Here is a 19,242-nt window from a genome sequence, read left to right as displayed (position 1 = left end):
AAAGAGTCGCTTGTTCTTATCCATCAGCATGGATCGATACTGTTTAATGAGACATTTCATGCAATGGCAGAGTGTCTGTTTGCAAGTAATTAGGTACATCTGAGACTTATACAGAACACAGATTGCAAGCTTTACAATGATTGCATTACACTTTTTTTTTTCAAAAGAAATTATCTTTGATAGACTTTGTTATGAAATATAAAGTACCACTCAAAAGTTTGAGGATATAAAAAAAGACTAATATGCTTATCCTCCATTTATTTAATGGAAAACAGTAATATTACAGCAATAAGTCTCATGAAGCGGTCAAATTGGAACAGCTGGGCCATTGTTAGGAATGATGCAGAGCTTGTTGTAAATTATAGCTATTATAAATTGACTGTAAACCATGGCTTCATGAGGATTATTGTTTGTATTAAATGGTATTTTCACATACCAGATTTTATACATAAACAGATTTTTGGCTTAGTATTGATGGTTGCCTAACAACAGTCACAGGTGTGTATTACTGTAACATTCATAATTAAATTATTCACACAACTCTTTTCACATCATGGTTATTGGAAGAGGTTTAAGTTGGTTCCTAGTACAAATTATATAATGCAAAATGTATAATTAATAATTTAAGTATCTTTTAAACTTACCTTTATTTACAGGGATAGTTTACACAAACATTTAAATTCTGTTGAGTACTCATCATTCCTTTGTTCAAACAATTTTTGGGTTTCTTTGTTCTGTTGAACACAAAAGAAGATATGTTGAACATATATTGTATTGCTACTTTGGAAGGTTTTTTTTTTTTTTTTGATGGGTGGCAGCAATCAATTCTTCAAAATATCTTCTTTTGTGTTCAGAAGAAGAACAAAACACATAAAGGTTTAAAGGTTCATGAAACTATCGAGTACTTTTTAAAAATTTTAACAGATTTGTGTGTGTTGGGCATCAGTTAAGACAATGTTAGCACCTGTTAGCTTTAATTGTGGGGAAAACTGGATCATTTTGAGCATTTTTCAGCTAATTTCAGCTTCTGGGTTTAAAATGATTTTTGGGGTGGGATTAAAATCGGTGACGTTGCGCAAAACTGCAAGTGCAAAGATGACGCGTTGGTTTCTCATGATTATTTATAGACGAGTTTTCTTATCGCGTGCGCATGCTTTCCGAAGGCAGTGCCAAGCTGTGAGACACGGACCCATGGCACACAGTATTTAGTCAATCATGAAGGCTCATATGTGTAGGTTTCTATCATCCACGGGGTTTGTTGCATGTTTTCCCCCGCGATGCTGTCAGGGTCGATACAGCAAAGCTTATTGTGTGCAGCAAGCATTTTTGTCAGGAGAGAAGTACGAGAATTGGAGAATGGCCGGCGTTGTCTTTTATCAGGAGTTTGTTTACATGTAGAAACATCGCCGTGATGCTGTGTTTGCCTAAATCCTCTAGATTACCAACAGGGCTAATAGTTAGAATAGACAGGACATGAGACCTGCTGCAGTGAGTCTGCATTCAGACCTGGGGATTGAGGGAAAAGTCCTTATTGTGTTTATATGAACATGATTATCTTTAAAATGATTATTTTTGGATATATGTGTATGAAATTATGAATAACAAATGTAGCAGGGCATTAAATTACTGTTTATTTCTTTGCATCTTAACTTTGTAAACTATAAAATCATGCATCTCCTCACGGCTTGTGTATCATTTTGTGAACTAACTGACAACAGTTGTTCGCTCCCCTCCTTCTCCCCTGCTGGCCACACCCACTCCTGCTCTTTGCTCGCAGAGCTCTACGCCCATTATGATGCATCTTTTGAATAGATAGACCTGAACCGAAAGTGGGGGCTGTCATGACCCTTTAAAAGCACATCATGATGAATGATGATGATGATAAACAGCCTTTATTTGTCACATACACTTTTGCATGTGAAAAAGCAAAAATGAACCCCTCCGACCACACACAAACATCACACATTTCAGGGGAAGACATGGCAGATGAGAGGTAGATTTAAAGTGAGGAAAAAGATACATTAGGGAAGAGGGAGGCAAAAAAGCCCCTCCCAGAGTATCCTTGAAGTAGGGCAGTGTGAGATCGGGGGTGAAAAAACCCTGCAATAAACCCATAAACACATAGACATCGACATAACATTGCAACAGGGGATGTGGAGATAGTCCGATATAGGTAACAGCCATTTGGTCCTGCTGCTGGAGAGCGCTGGTCACAGACCTGCCTACCCACACCAGAAGTGAAAAGCATACGAAGGCATTGGATGCAGGGGAAAGCAGTGGTAGTTTATCTGCAGCTGTGTACATATGTGTGTAAGGCTTACGACGGAGAGTAAATTATTGTTTTAGCTATCCTTTATTTAACTATCCTTTTAATATATTGTATTAATTTTAAAAAAAATTTGTATAATTCTAATCATTTATATATATATATATATATATATATATATATATATATATATATATATATATATATATATATATATATAAAATTGGTTTTATTACCTAAAACTGTGCACTTCCTTTGTGTTCTGTATCAGATTGATAGTGTGATGTCACGCGAAGCGGCTTCCTGGTCAAAGTGCTCTATCAAAATGAATGGAGAGACTCATCAAATGGTAATAATAAACATTTATAAAGCGATGTAATACTTTCGAAAAATCACAATCGCAATATGTATATCCATGCCTAATATCAGATGGCCACAAAGTGATACATTTTTTATAAATTGGTCAAATTTGGTATTTGTGATGCAGCAAGTCTAGAGACTGTTGTGTACACTATGATTTGATATAAAATTCACTTTAATGTGTGATATGACTAAAAAATGGTCATAAACGAAGATGTTCTCAATTTAAATGAGCAGGGGTTTGAACCTAGAAACAGTATTACATTCGTCATGACTTAACAAGCAGATTACGTTTTTTTTTACAGTCATTTTGCGCCAAATTTCAGAATCTAACATCATTTTTCAAAACTTCTAGACACAAAATTTACCACCTTTGAAAAAAGTGTACATTTTTACAATGTTAAATGGGTTCCTTCAACCAATGATCCAGCAAATGTTAGGCTTCTTTAAAGAAATGAATGGAGGAATGAACACTGGAGAGCCTGTGTTAAAAGTAAAGCCTATTTAGAGTTTTGTGTCTACAGTTTTGAAAAATGACATCAGGATTCAGAAAATGGTGGCAAAATGATTGCACAAAACCTCTAAATACAATATTTCACAATTTGCAAGACAAAGACCACTAGATAACATCTTACCTGGGGCACCAATGTGATCAGTGCTGGTCCTGATAATGACAATGAAATCAAGTTCTCACATCACCACAATTCAGTACATTAATAAAATGTAATTTATTAATCCCTCACTCACTTATCAGATGAGGATGATAACAGAACTGGAAGTGTTTCTGTGTGTGTCTAAGTGAAGCAGACAAGTTTCCTCTTCTCTCCGTTTGATGGACTGTCTCACTCTCAGAGAGGTTTGTTAATCTTAAGGAGATCCGGTCAGACTCATCTTTCCGGCCAGTCTGTACAACACTGAGGCAAATTGAGTTAGCAAAATCGATAGAGCACTTCAGAAAGGGGGACATCTGATGCAGTTATGGTGTCTGGTTCAGATGCAAATAGAGGTTGAGATTCATTGGGGGGCATCAGTGAGAAATGTGTTTTTTTCTGCTGATATTACAGGTATTACAAAGTAAGAGGGCAAAGAGAAGAACACCTTATATTCCTTTGTGCTTCATTCCTCATCCTTTCTCTTCATGCCCTCAGGCTCTTTCTCTCAGGGGCAAGTGAGCGAATGGATTTTCCTCCACTCTCTCTCTCTCTCTCTCTCTCTCTCTCTCTCTCTCTCTCTCTCTCTCTCTCTCTCTCTCTCTCTCTTTATCCATTAGAGCTGCACCATTGATTATTAGGAGATTGCGATTTTCAAACACCCATATGATCTCAATTAGAAATGATCAAAATTCCCATATGTTTATTATACCCTCTGTAGACATTTGTTTATTTTTATATAAAGGTTGTGTTGTTAATCTTGATGTCTTTTATTTTGGAGATTTGCACCCCCTGCAGGCCAGAGGAAGCTTAAAAGGCCTGGGTGTGGCCTACTGGAGAGGGGCCTGCTGGGAGCACATGGTCTTTAGACCTTACCTTTAGTGTTTGATAGCCAAAGTCGTTTGATTTTGTTTATTTCATATCAGTTTTTTGTTCAACTCTCTGCATTAAACAGCCACAAATAAAGATTTATTGTTCCATGTGTTATTTGCTAAGGAAGCGTCTAAACCCCTAGGCAGACCCAAGATGTGACTACATTGAAATTTTGATCAAGGATAGTCACAACACCCTCATCAACATCAGACATCCCAAGTCTCCCGGAAGTTGCGAAAGTATTCCGCAAATGCTTAGAGACTCTTGGATGCCCGTAAATGAATGTAATCTCCCAGAAATCGCGCATCTCCTGCTCGTTCCTTAATACATTGCACACCCCTCTCCACCACATCCCTCCTAGCTCTTCAGGTATGTTGCGTGTAACTCACCCCCACTGCTGTTCAGGTACGCCGCGCAACTCACTTCCACCGCTCTTCAGGTACATCGCGTGCAACTCACCCCCACTGCTGTTCAGGTACGCCGCGCGCAACTCACTTTCACCGCTCTTCAGGTACGCCGCGCGCAACTCACCCCCACTGCTGTTCAGGTACGCCGCGCAACTCACTTCCACCGCTCTTCAGGTACGTTGCGTGCATCTCACCCCCACTGCTGTTCAGGTACGTCGCGCGCAACTCACTCCCAATGCTCTTCAGGTACGCCGCACGCAACTCACTTCCACCGCTCTTCAGGTACGTCGCGTGCAACTCACTCCCACCGCTCTTCATGTACGTCGCGTGCATCTCACCCCCACCGCTCTTCAGGTACGTCGCGTGCAACTCACTCCCACCGCTCTTCAGGTACGTCGCGTGCAACTCACCCAGACTGCTGTTCAGGTACGTTGCGCGCAACTCACCCCACCACTTTTCAGGTACATCGAGCGCAACTCACCCCCAATGCTCTTTAGGTACGTCTCGCGCACACACACGCTTGGTAGTGTCTTGGTAGTGTTTTAGTTACATGTCTGGTTTGTCAGTGTTATGTTCTACTGTGTTTCCATGTGCTTGTGTTGATGTCTTGTTCTGTTTTCCTGCTGTTTGTTAATGTTTATTAGTTTCATCTATGTCTCTCTCCTGTTTGTATTCAGTTCAATTAGGTCTTATCTGTATTTATACCCCTGTGTTCAACTCAGTCCTTGTCTGGTATTGTATTGCCACACTCCCAGTCCTGCGTTTAATGGTTCCTGTTCCTGTTAATATTGTAAATAAATACATGTTTTTTGATAACTCCTGCAATTCTGTGCATTTGTGGAGTGAGCGACCGGTGGCTGATATGTTGCCTGCGTTGTTATTGAATATTAGGGTACAAAAACGTAATAAACTGCCAGTATTTTCTGTTATTTTACAGACTTATTTCTCTATATATTATTTCTTATACGTTATATCCAAAAATGTGAATAAAAGTCACTTTGTTCAACTGTAGAGTTGAATTTCATCATTAAAAGCCGACAGAACAAATATCAACATCCCATAACGCAATTCACAACCATAATACACTGACCTGTGAATCGCAAAATACAGAAATTGTTAATTAAGTGTAAAAAAAAAAAAAATAAGGCTGATTCATCTAGTAATTCAACTTGTGTGTATTAATTTAAACTAAGATTTTATAAAACATTTAAATTGTTTAATACATCACTATTTAGAAGCGTGGGGATTTTTTACATCTATTAAAAAACAGAAAGCTTATTCTTAGTTTCTCCAGAAATGTGGAGCTCTTCTCCATTACTTCCTAACTTGTCCTGGGCACCAGAGAAGTAACAGCCTTCAATTGCAGTGACACTCTCTGCCACCAGCAAACTCAAAGCTTTTCTAGCATTAGTTCTTAGCCCGAGTTATCGATAGTGTTATTTGTGCTCCTCTCTCCAACACACACAAACGCACACACACAAAAACACAACAGACACGAGTAACACTCAGTGTCAAGGTTGCTGCTTTCAAGTTCTCTACTTCACAGGCTGTTGAGCTGATGATGCACAGGGCATTATGGGAAAGCTTGTCACACAGCACTGCTCGGAGTGAGAGAGAGAAAGAGAGAGAGCTTCTCACAGAATCTGTATTTTTTTTCAGATTGCAATTCAATGCAAAACAACAACAAAGTAATTGCTAAAAATAATAACCATTTTAATGAAGCAAAGAAATAAAATTATACGAAAAACATACATTATTTAGAGGACTTTGTATTTATGTGCTTACAATTTGCTTCTGCTTTTGGTGTTACATTTAAGGAAAAAAAACAAGCAGCAACCTCCCACTCTACTTCGTAAAACAAATATGGAAGTAATTGAAACTGCAGTTCATCAAAATTCTACTAGTTTTGGTTTTATAATAGAGACAATTTCTATTGACCCCACTGTTAAAAAAAAGGCACACTTCACGGCAGAAAATAGTTGTTTACAGCCTGGTACAAAGAACGATTTTGGTTCATATAGCTAACATTACCCGTCATGAAAACTGTGAGGGGGTGAGTATAACTCATCCGTTTCCTTTATATTAGGTTATATTATGTCTGCATAATTAAGGGCGTGGCCACTTGAGTGATAGCTAAATCTCACTGGTCGCCGTCACTTCACCTCAGCTGATTCCGGCTGATTAGCCGCTGAACTCGGCATATGCATCGATTTGTTTTATGTGGCTTTACACAGTCAGTTGCTCTTTGGAATTATTTCTTACAATTATCAGATAATATGGCATGCTCTGTGCACTTTATTTTGCTCACAAACCATTCATGTGGCCTCCTTTACCCAGTTGATTGAAATTATATACTTATACCATCATGTATTTGTTTTATTTAAGATCATTTATCATTTATATTGTTCTTTAGACTTGTAAAACACTCCAAAATTCAAAATCATACACTGTTATGCCTGGATTTTATAAATAGCCTTGCAGTTACTAACTGACTATTTTTAAGTGTTTCTTCAGAAACCTATGGGTGACGTCACGGATACTACATTCATATCATTAGTCTATGGAAAAAAACACTTATTTTATCCATCTTTTCATTTAGAGATTTTTTTCTTTTGAGTCTAATTTAAAGAAAACATTCCTTGCGATTTTTTTTTGTTGCACTTTGTGTCTGTACATTTTATTTACAATATACATTTTTAAAGATTTTTTGGTAACACTTTATAATACACATTATGAATCATTTATTAAGCATTAGCAAATTGTTAATAAATTATCAGTTAAGCATTAACTTTACATTAACTGATGTGAGTAAGCAGTTTTTAACTGTAGATGCAAATGCTGTATTCTTGACTTATAAGCATTTTTTATAATTGTATTTTCATACTATATTAATTATTAATTTTTCATTATTCATTTCAGTATTGCATTATTTACAAACCAGTTGTATTTAAGAGTAGTGGGTGGCTTTTAGAATCATTCAAAATAAGTTAGTAAACAGTTAATAAACTATTTAAATCAACATTTATATATTTTATTATTCAGGCATATAGTAATGGTTACTATGTATGTTAATCTAATCTAAAGTGAGGACTGTTTGTACTTTATAAATCACTTATAAATGAATTAAAGGCTTAGTATCGAATGAACAATACATGTTTGCAAATTTATCTAAAAAGCAAAATTACAGTAAACTATAAACATATTTATCTTTTACACAGAAATGAAATTTAAGCTGAAGGTGCCATGTATATTTTATTTCCCCCCGTGTTTAATATTTAACAGTATTTTTATTATTCACTCGTGTATGTGATGTCCACTGGGAGACAGGTGTCATGTTGAAAGAGTAAGCCAAAGCACAATTTAAAATGTTCCTGTTCTACAGTATATGTCATTTTAATGTTGCAAATCACATCAAATTGTGTCTGGCTTCCAGAGAAATTTTCTGGGAGACTATAGGCTATGTGGAATTCTTCATAACCTACATGTTAACATGTAATTACATGATTGTTCTTTATAATGCGGCCCTGCACTTTTAATTATATTTTGGTGTTAATAGTAATATGCTACAAATGATTGCAAAATTGTGGTATGTAGAAATGTATGGATGGATGAAAGAAGGAACAAAGCTGTTGTTATATGCCGGCTCGAGCATGCAACAAATGAAAGGAACCAAACAAATTTGAATAAAAATGCAAATAGCTATATTTATTTAGAGGTTACAAAAACAAAACAAAAAAGAAGTGCAAAGGGGTATCAAAGTAACCCATATGTAAAATAAATGTCTAACATAACATAACATACAGTATAACATTCAAAACAACAACAAATTACATAAGAGCACATTTAAAAATAAATAAAATGAATATAAGCGGTGGGTAAACCAAAGAAAGTCAAACAAAAAACTATGAATGCATCTTTGCAGCTCCTTAAATAAGCCATAAGATTTGCTTCACCTGCTCGTAATGATACACCTATAAGAAAAAGAAAATAAACACTCTAAAAGTAACTGATTTTATGGAGTAGTTATTGAATCAGTCACTCAACTGATTTGTTTAAATTGCGCATTCACTTAGAACCAAAAGGAGTGTCGTTATGAACCTGTTATGGAATTACTAAATTACATTATTACATTTCTTTTAAATAAATAAATAAAATAAACAATGCTAACCCAATGTTTGGTGTGTGTACATATTTTAATTACAAACCTATGTTTATTTGTGACCCAGGTCCACTATTAAAGGCAACCCAGGCTCATTCTGAAAATGTACCCTTATATACATTTCTGGAGAGCACCAAATATGTTGCAGTAGCTGCGCTTTTTTGCAGCTTTTGTTTTTGCTAATTCACCAGAGGCCACTGTGTTTGCTTTTTTTAGATCTCAAAATTCTCTCACGAGTGCCATTGACATCTGCTGTTCTTATGTAAATCCACCAGAGGCTGCTGCCGACTGAATGACTAAATGGCTGACTGACTGACTGATCGACTGACCCACCCTCCCCTTTCCCTAAACTCAACCAATAGTGTTTTCAAAAGCATTGATTTTTGGCTTATGTTTGTTTCTTACCGGCTTTCTGGCACCGTTCTTCGCCAAACTTGAACCCCATCATCATCAGGGTCAACTCATCCTTGCATCTCAAATCTGCCGACTTACATGGCGAGCTACTGGACAAACTGGAACCAGGAAAGCTGTCCATACAGAGGTCAGCTTGTAAGTGAGATAAGGAACGGCATCATACTACCCTGTATCGTTCAATTTAAAATGAAATTACATATTTCTGGCTACATAATTGACGATTTCCAGAAATGTATATAGTGCTACGTTTTCAGAATGAGCCTATATTGGTCTTAAGAGTCCATTTACAAAATCTGACATGTATACATCACATGAAAGCTAACCAATATTTGAACAAGTTACAACTATATGAATGTTTGGAATCTGAGGGATCTTATATCTAAAAATTCAGAAATTGTCCAAATTAAGTTCTTAGTAATGCATATTACCAAGCAAAAATTAATTATGTTTTTATATTCTCAAATTAGGAAATTTACTCAATACCTTAATGGAACATGATTTTTACTTAACATTCAAATGATGTTTGACACAAAAGAAAAAATATACCTGTGCAACATGAGACTTGGTTTTGTGATCCAGGGTCACTCATATAATGAAATGCAAGTGATTGTAAATGATTGAGCAAAGCTGACCTTGTTCAGAGCTGAATCCAGTATCACTAGAGAAACAGAATCTGCAGGCATGTTTCACGCTGATGTTGCATATGAGGACTCATAAATTCCACATCATCCCTCAGTGATTTGATCAGTTGTCTCACATTACATTGAGTAATCGCTCACCGGTCAGGCCCCTGGGACATTTGTCTCCTCCAATATGGGTTCATTATCTCCAGCAGCCATCTACATGGTTAAATTGGCTTCTTATCCACGCTACACCGACCTCACCCCAAGGTCAAGTGTGGCACTGTCAGGCCGATTAAAGACTGTTACACAGGAATTATCACCCAGATCTTAAATGCTGCATCCACTGCCGGAGAAACAAATAGAGTGAAATTGCAACAAGGGCTTGAATTATGGGCCAATGGCCATTGTAGGTGTGAGGATTACTCAAGGATAACAATGTGCATGCTCTGAGATCAGAAAATGACAAGTAAAATCTTCAAAGCTTCTTTGTTGGACTCTCTGGAAGTATCTCAGCTTTATTTCTTGGAGAGTATATGTCTCACTAAAAGTGCATGTGAACCGGAAGTTGCAGAGACTTTTATTGCAGTATGTTGAAGTACTTTGTAGTGGCTGGGGTTTTCTTTTGCACATAATTTCTGTCAAGATCACCAGCGGTCCAGGCTCCAGTCCTGGCTTTCAGATCGCTGGTTGGCATGCACCATATCCCGGATTACAATTTGGTCACCTTATGAACTACAAATCCCATCTTACAACTCACACACACCTGTTCCTGTTCTCCGATCAAGGACTCATTAAACAGACTATTTATACACCACTCCTGCACACACACTTTGCTGAGTCTTGTTAGCCTGTAACTCCACAAAGTGTCTTCTTGTCTTGTCTTGTTTAGCCGTGTTTTGACACTTTGCCTTGTTTTATTGTTTCCGTTGTTTTCGCTGCCTGTATTGACCATTCATTTTTGACTTGGAATTATCACCCGGAATCCACTAGTTTTACTATTTCCTCACACCAATTTAACAATAAGAGGGCTGTTGTTGTGAAAATTGCTATGCAGTTGCCATGGAAGCCATCAGGTTGACGTCAGCAGAAGAACCGCAGCTACAGAAGCAACTAGTTAAACTTTCGTTGAAGGTTAGTGATGGAAAAGTAACGAAGTACAAATACCTTGATACTGTACTAAAGTAGATTTTTCTGGTATCAGCACTTTACTTCACTGAACAAATTTTACTCTGTAAGTTTTAACACTTATCTCTGTACTTCCTTCTCCTTACATTTTTAAATCAGGCTTGTTAGTTTTGTTTTCATGTGCTTGGTGTCGCAATCTATGTATTTATTTATTTTTTTTGTCATTACGCAAATTTAATGGCTTCATTCTTCAGTAATTAATTTTTTTTCATTGCGTGCATGCATGCAAATATGCAGCTTTTTCAATGCATGTTGATCAAGCACGTAAGCAGGCTAGTTTATGAAGCTAACCACAAGAAAGGCAAGGATGACTAAAGTGGATGGCATAGCGGAAGTCGGCAATGTAAACATGACAGACATGTCGATTGGATCACAAGTAAATTAGACACATTGCCATTCAAATTTCCCTTTCAGTCTTTTGCCCACTTCCATACATGGTTTACTTTACAGGCTTCTCTGATCTTTCAGTCTAATACCGTAAAAAAAAAAAAAAAAAAAAGAACAATCATGTGTTTTTTTTGGCAACTTTTGTACAGTTAGTACTAAAACAGTTAAAGTCTTTATGAATAATATGTGCATTAAGATTTATTTATTTTATTTTCAATAAGCTCCTATTTCCTTATACAGAATTTATACTGTTTGACTGTTGTCTTCATTTAAATTAGTTTTACAAATATTTAAAAAATCTAAATTATTCACACTGGATGATTTATGAATAAAATTAGAATGAAAAGAATCTGTCTGTCTGTCCGTCCATCCGTCCGTCGTATCATTCCCTAAGCGATCTAACCATAAGAAGGAAGTGGTTAAGAATATTGCTCTGTAGTTGCAATGGAAGCGATCAAGTTGACGTCAACAGAAGGACCGCCACTCCAAACACAGAATCAGATGGTCAGACTTTGATTGAAGATTATTTATTAATTTTTAATCATTGGATTATTTTTTACCTTAAGAATAACAGTGGCAGCTAGCAAAATAAACATTGTAAATATTGATTTCACGCTGACATTAAGTTCCCTGTGAGCATAGCTGTGAAAACTCCCTGTGTTGTTGTCATTGTTTTATTTTGTGTGGAAGAGTGGTTGTTTTGCTTTTGAATAGCTCTTGAAACAGTCTTTAATGGGCGCAGCTCAACACCAGATAACTCTTTATCACCAGTTCGAATGGCTAATGTCCCCTTTCACTCATTGTCCCGTCAAAAGATGCTTTTCCCACTCCATAATACACAAAATGTAGTCACAATGCGACCATTTTGGATATGAGATAAGAAGATTTGTTTTCAGTCGTGGTGTATTATGGTGAGCCATTTATGCAGTGAAGACTGGCAGAATGGCTTTTTGCTGTGCCAAATGATAAGCACTGAGGAGTTTAAGTTTGTAGTTACTGTCGTATCTAAGATACAGTTATCGGTCGTACTATTAATATGCATACTGGGTATTGCATTGCCAGCGAGGCGTTTCATTTTAATGTGTTCATTATGTTTCAGTGTGTGCTTAAGCTATAACATCTCTTCAAAATCCCAAAACATTTGGTTAGTGCACCATTAGACTTCTGAATGTGACTTTTCCTTTCTATTTTATCCCACATTAAAAGTAATGACAAACACATTCACTTCATTGAGTTCATTCATTCATCCATTCCTCCCTTCTTCCTTCCTTAATTCTTCTCTGTTTTTATATTTCTTCATCATACAATCATACCTATTTGTAAACTCTCCTTCCTTCCTTTTGATTTTTTTTTGTCAATCATCTTTGTATCAGCTATACCTCCATCTATTTATAGTGATACTTTTCTTTAACTCATGCATCATCTATTTATATTTGTCCACCTATCCATCTATCACCTCATCCATTTCCATGTATCCATCTATTCATCCATCTATCCAATCATATGCCCGCCAGCCCACTTGTTTTTTGTGTTTACTTCCTTTTCTCTCCATTTATCCATCTATCCTTCCATTCATTCATCCATCCATCTCTCCATCTATTTGTATTCATACTATACTTAAGTTTATGCATCATCTTTATTCATATCTGTCCACTTGTCCATCCATAACCTTTGTATCTATCCATTCTTCCTGCCACCTGTCTTTCCATTTCCTTCCTTCCATCCTTTCTTCCTTCTTCATTACCTTCTTCCTTCTTCCTTATTTCTCTCCATTCATTCATTAATTCATTCATTCATCCGTCTATCCATCCGTCCATCCATCCATCCATTCATTCACTCATTCGTTCATCTATTTGTACTTAAGCTGAAATTCAGTTTATGTATCGTCTTTATTCATATCTGTACACCTAGACCTCCATCATCTTTGTATTTATTCATCCATCCATCCATCCATCCATCCATCCATCAATTCATCTGCCTACCAGCCCACCTGTCTTTCCGTGTTCCTGCCTTCCTTCTTTTCTTCTTTCCTTTTTTCCCTCTCCTTTAATCCATTTAGCCTTTTTTGTCTATCCTCCCATCCTTCCATTTATTCATTAATTATCTCTCCATCTATTTGTATTCATACTGTACTTCAATTTATCCACTATCTGTATTCATATCTGTCAATTTAACCATCCTGCACCTTTGTATCTATCTATCTATCTATCTATCTATCTATCTATCTATCTATCTATCTATCTATCTATCTATCTATCTATCTATCTATCTATCTATCTATCTATCTATCTATCTATCTATCTATCTATCTATCTATCTATCTATATCCATCCATCCATCCATCCATCCATCTATCATTCATCCGCTCACCAGCCCACCTTGTTTCTTTCTTTCCTTCCTTCCTTTCTTTTTTCCTTCCTTCCTTCCTTCCTTACTTACTTACTTCCTTCCTTCCTTCCTTCCTTCCTTCCTTCTATCTCTTCTATCATTCATACTAAATTTAGAACCTCATACTAAGCTATTCTTTGTCATCTATTGTCCTTTTCTAATTTTTGTCCATCCATTCATCCATCCATCCATCAATCCATCCATCCATCCATCCATCCATCCATCCATCCATCCATCCATCCATCCATCCATCCATCCATCAATCCATCCAACTATACTCATATTAAATGCCCATATATCATCACCAATCTGTCATCTATTTGTATTCATATGTCTGTTCATGCAGCATTTTTATTCATCCATTCATATGTATATATATATATATATATATATATATATATATATATATATATATATATATATATATACATACACATTTTCATTTTCTCTTTTTTGCCAGTCCTAGAAATCTGCCCATTTTGCCTTCACAATAAGTCACATTTTCCTTAAAGATGAGTGAAATTTGAAGTTCAGCTCTGAATGGTTCACGTACACTTCAGCTCTAAATGGTTCACATCCGGGGCATATAGTTATAATTAATAAATGATGTGAAGGATCATATAATATCAAATACAGTATATAATCTGTTTTGACTCAAGGTTGAGTCAAGGGCAAGTTTTAATAGCTTTCTAGCAAAAAGTGTAGAACCCAGAACATTCTGGATACCCGACATGCACCTTTCTGTATTTATAAGTCTGGACTAAAGCCAATCTTACACACACTCACTCATAGACTTCGGGAATGTTCTGTCTTTTTGAGACGCCTTCTTATACGCATACAAAGTGAGAAGACATGTAGTAGGTGCTCTTCAAACTAGTGGCAGGAATTTTGTCTCCTCGATTGAATGGGCATGCTTGCTGCTGCCTGTTTCAATCACAGTCTCTCTCATTTTTTTCTATTTCATTATTTTTGCTCAGCTTTTGACAGATTTATGCCTGAATATCTTAAATTGAAATGCAGAGTCTGAGTCAAGCAATGACTCGATTTACAGTCCCAGGGACACCTCATGCACCTGCCATCATAGTCGGGCAGGCCAACAGACTCTATTTCAGAGCCAGTGTTGGGCATTTGCCTTTATTTTCCACTCCAGCAAGGCAAACTCCTCGTAACCCTTTGTAATGAGGATGTGGGGCATCATTGTGAGCCTGTGACTCATAAAAACATATATAATAAATAAATCTTGACACATACTCTAGACCCCCACATGATATGACAGCTCACCTCGTGTCCATCCATGGCTGGCCGGTTCCAGAGGTGATGACAGAAATGGTGGTCCTGCATCCTTTATTATAACTTCATTTCTCTATTATCCAATATTTGCCTGGATTTTAATAACACCAGTTGTTTAGCTATTGTTATTTTTGCAAATGCAGGTCATCATTTTTAGCTGTTGCTCTTATATAACATTGCTTTGGGAGAGAAACTAGTTTAGTAGTTACACTTTACAGGATTTTTATTAGTTAATGTATTTACTAACATGCAATATGAACAGTAGTTGTACAGCATTTATTAATCATAGTTAAACATTTACTAATGCCTTATTAAAATAAAAATTTAGGCTTCTGATAGATTACACAATTCTTTAAATATATGAACTGTTTATGCATTTTAAGATGCATTCTGAGGGATCAGGTTTGACTGCCTATGTGTAAGAGACAGTATCGTTTCTCCCAGTGCTTAATTTGTAACTGGATCATTCCATGAACAAACCAGAAAATAAAAGAATTTAATTAAAAAAAATAATAATTAAATGCCTCACTCCGTCTAATATTTAAGAAGAGCCCACAGTTACCTCTTCTGTCCCGTTTTTCTCATGACTTGAAATCGCTTTGCTTCTATCTCCCGCTATCCTGATCCATTTACGCAGTTTCAACTTCTTAAGATGTCTTTTGATCAGGCTCAATATCAGATTTACTCGTGTTTTTAAAAATGAAAATATGTGTGACTGCCTCTTTGGCATTTTGAAAATACAAATACTATTGAGGTACTTCACAAAACAACCACCAATGAAAGTGATTTTAAACATAAGAAATCCAATTAGCTGGAAATATTGTTCAGGGACAATTGTTAAACGTGACTTTTGCTTTAACCTGCGCATGGTGACTACCGTCATTTGTGTATGCACGCACACAATCCACACAGCCTTCACTTGCATCAGCTTGCACTCATTCACAGTTTCTCACATGTAGGTTTTCACCATGAACAAGTTTCCAGATCCATTGCCGGAATATCAGACATTTTCTGGAACAGGATCTGGCAAGACCGGGTTCAAATTAAGCACTTCATATAACCAAATATGGTTTCTCCGAAAAAAAGTTCAAGGCACATCAGGTCTGTCTGCCTATGTGTGAAATACAGTATCCTATCTCTAAAGTAATTCATATTGTACGTTCCAAGCATGGCTGTGTACACATCTGTTTCATTCTCCAATCAAATGAAAGCAGAGACAGGGTTTTCATTAGGGTGACACTAGTGTTTTTGTTGTCAAGATGACTACGGAGACTTTTGAAGATGGAAAAGAGACTAGCAGTTGCTGTTTTAAGTTATCCAGAGCTGTATAACTTTGCAAATCTTGAATATCACAATATTAATAAATAAATGCAGGTTCGGTGGGATCGGCCCCTAAATTGTGTATTTAACCCTCTGAGGTCTACAGATCACCATGGCGTGATAGCATCTCTTTTTTATTAGCAGTGCCAAAGACACTAAGAATACTCGGTCACACCAATAAGTGTTATACACGGTTCGACCCTGTTAGGTGTCTACTTTTTTGTTTGTACACTCACAATAACAGCAAAAGTTTGTGCTTTTGCCAAATAAGGAAAATAAACAGTGCATGTATTCTTACTTACTTTTCTTACTCTTTGCGAACTATTTTTATAAACATGTCAGTAAAATGATAAAAAAAAAAAACATTAAAAAATATATATCTATAGAAAGCTTGATGTGTCTACTTTTAAATGCAGTGGGTGCATATTTAAAACAAATATTGTCTGATAAACTAATCAGTATGAAACCAACACTATGTCTAGTTTTTCAGTCTGAGCTCATTATTTTTAATGCGACCACGTAAACAAGCAACTTTGGCTTTGTTATTACAATTGTCCACGTAAGACGTGTGCGAAATCTAAATGCCCCTGATCAATGGAATAAGAAGCATGACTGATTTTTTTATTTTTTTTTCACTAGTTGTTTGTCAGCTGGAGTAGTTGCAATTTTTTGATGAACGACGCAACAACGACGAGTTCTCATTAAAGGATCATGCTTTGAAGATACCTGAAATATCTCCTGCTTTATCTCTTCTGACATTTACAACACTTGTTAACATTTGTTAATGCACTATAATTTACCATGCACTAACAATGAAGAACTGTATTTTTATAAACTAACGTTAGCTAACATGAACAAATACTATAATAAATGTATTGCTCATTTATTTTTCATGTCAGTAAATGCAATAACTAACATTAACTAATACAAGCTTATTGTAAAGTGTTACCAGTTTATTTAATCTGAATGCGTTGTGGAGTCACTAGCAAAATTCAAGTCTTGTCCATTAACCTCAGATGTACATTAATGTGAAAAGCAGCGCACATGATTAGTAGACTAATATATGGATGAAAAAAAAAATATTTAAACCAACTACATAGCATAAATGAAACATTTCAGCCTCTTCTTTAGTTCTAGTTGGGTGGCTTTGCACGCCTTGACTCAAATGGTTAATTAATCTGTGCAAATTAGGTAGATGATTATAATTCTAATATAAAAAGACACAAACACTTGCAACCCCCTCATGAGTCCTGTGCAGTCATTAGCACAATTATGTTTCTGAATTAACATTGCTGATTAATGATAGCTGCTGATACCAATGCTGTGTGGGTTCTACTTTTTATAGATTTTTGAAAATGAAATAAATACAAACTTTATTCCCTTCATTTCCACAAGTTGTTGCAGAGTATTAATTGTATTAATTGTAAACAGGAAACACACTATACTCAAAACAAAAACTCATTTATGAGCATAGAATCTTTTTAAAAAAAGTCTCTGTTATTCTTCCATATTAAAACTGATTGAACACACACACACACACACACACACACACACACATACACACACACACACACACACACACACAAAGAGAATGCTTGAAGATGATTTGGTTATCTTTCATACCTTAATTTTCTTTCAGCTTAGCCCCCTAATTCATCAGGGGTGGCCACAGTGAAATGGATTACTAACTTATTCAGTATATGTTTTACACTGGAAAACACCCAAACACATTCACACACATACACTAGGGCCAATTTAGCTTATTCAATTCACTTATAGTGCATGTCTTTGGACTGTCAGGGAAACCGGAGCACCCAGAGGAAATGGCCAAAAATGGGAGAACATGCAAACTCCACACAGAAATGCCAACTGGCCCCGCCGGGATTTAAATCAGTGACCTTCTTGCGACAATACTAACCACTGTGCCACCGTGTCGCCGCTGTTAATATTTAGTTGATACTAAAGTTATATAATAACATTAAAGAAAAAAAAAACTAATTAAAATAAATTTTATTTTTTGTTGTTTTCCCAAACAATTAATTTGTTAAAATTCCCAGTCCAAAGTCATGCGGTGTAGGTGAATTGAATAAACTAAATTGGCCATAGTATATAAGTGTGTGTGTGAATGAGTGTTTATGGGTGTTTCTTAGCACTGGGTTGCAAATACAAGGCCATCTGCTGCATGAAACATATGATGGAATACTTCTATACCCAATACTTAATTCTATTTTTGTACCCCTATCCCTTCGCCTTCCATAGTCATCTATTTAAACAAATGAAAACTACATTAACATTAAAGCAGACACTGTAAGAAGCTCATTCCCAGCCACTAGACTTTTCTGACAGGGTATTTGGGTGACAGAATGTGGCGGGACTACCATAGAGGAGTTCTTAGGTATTATACATAGCAAAATGTAGTGTGTTTTTTTTTTTTTTTGGTCTTTTTTTAAAGCGTGATGATAAAACACAAATGTCATTATGAATGTATTAAAACACATGCTCATTTTTTAAAAAAAATTCATAATAATGACAAAAAAAAACTTATTTGTGCATCTCCTGACTTCCGTGTGCAGTCATTCTGCTGTTGTAGATGGTGCATTCTGGGAAATTTTCTTACCCTTTGGTTTCAAGTGTGGTCCTGAAAAATCTCCATTTCAAGGGCTATCTAGCCCTTTCCCTTAGCCCTACTCCTTCAAGATAAAGGGAATTGGGACACCCCTACCCCTTCACGTGAATGTGCAAAACAAGGGGTAGGGTTAAGGGCTAAGGGGTAGAATTGGAATTGGGCCTAAGATGAAGGAAAATTAATGAATGAATATTTCTATGTGCTCCCTTAATTTTAATTTTTTTTTTTTACATGGATAAATAAGCAGTATTTATTCCAATTGGACAGAAAAGCATGATTATGATTTGTATATAT

General features: G+C 36.2%; 1 long non-coding RNA gene across 3 annotated transcripts in view; it reads left to right on the top strand.

Annotated features, from left to right (window-relative positions):
• The window catches only part of LOC147832620 (uncharacterized), a 335,349-nt gene that overhangs the window by 243,292 nt on the left and 72,815 nt on the right, over positions 1-19,242 (top strand). The window contains exon 5 of one of the 3 annotated variants that reach the window (XR_015945374.1): positions 2,538-5,684. The exons of the other annotated variants lie outside the window; for them this stretch is intronic. This is a non-coding gene — a long non-coding RNA (uncharacterized LOC147832620). Of the gene's footprint in view, positions 1-2,537; positions 5,685-19,242 lie in introns of those variants that run through there. 3 annotated transcript variants of the gene reach the window in all.

The sequence above is a fragment of the Danio rerio genome, chromosome 19, assembly GCF_052040795.2.
Source record: "Danio rerio strain M-AB ecotype USA chromosome 19, GRCz13ab, whole genome shotgun sequence".
Classification (NCBI taxonomy): domain Eukaryota; kingdom Metazoa; phylum Chordata; class Actinopteri; order Cypriniformes; family Danionidae; genus Danio; species Danio rerio.
This window is presented reverse-complemented; position numbering and strand designations above follow the sequence as displayed.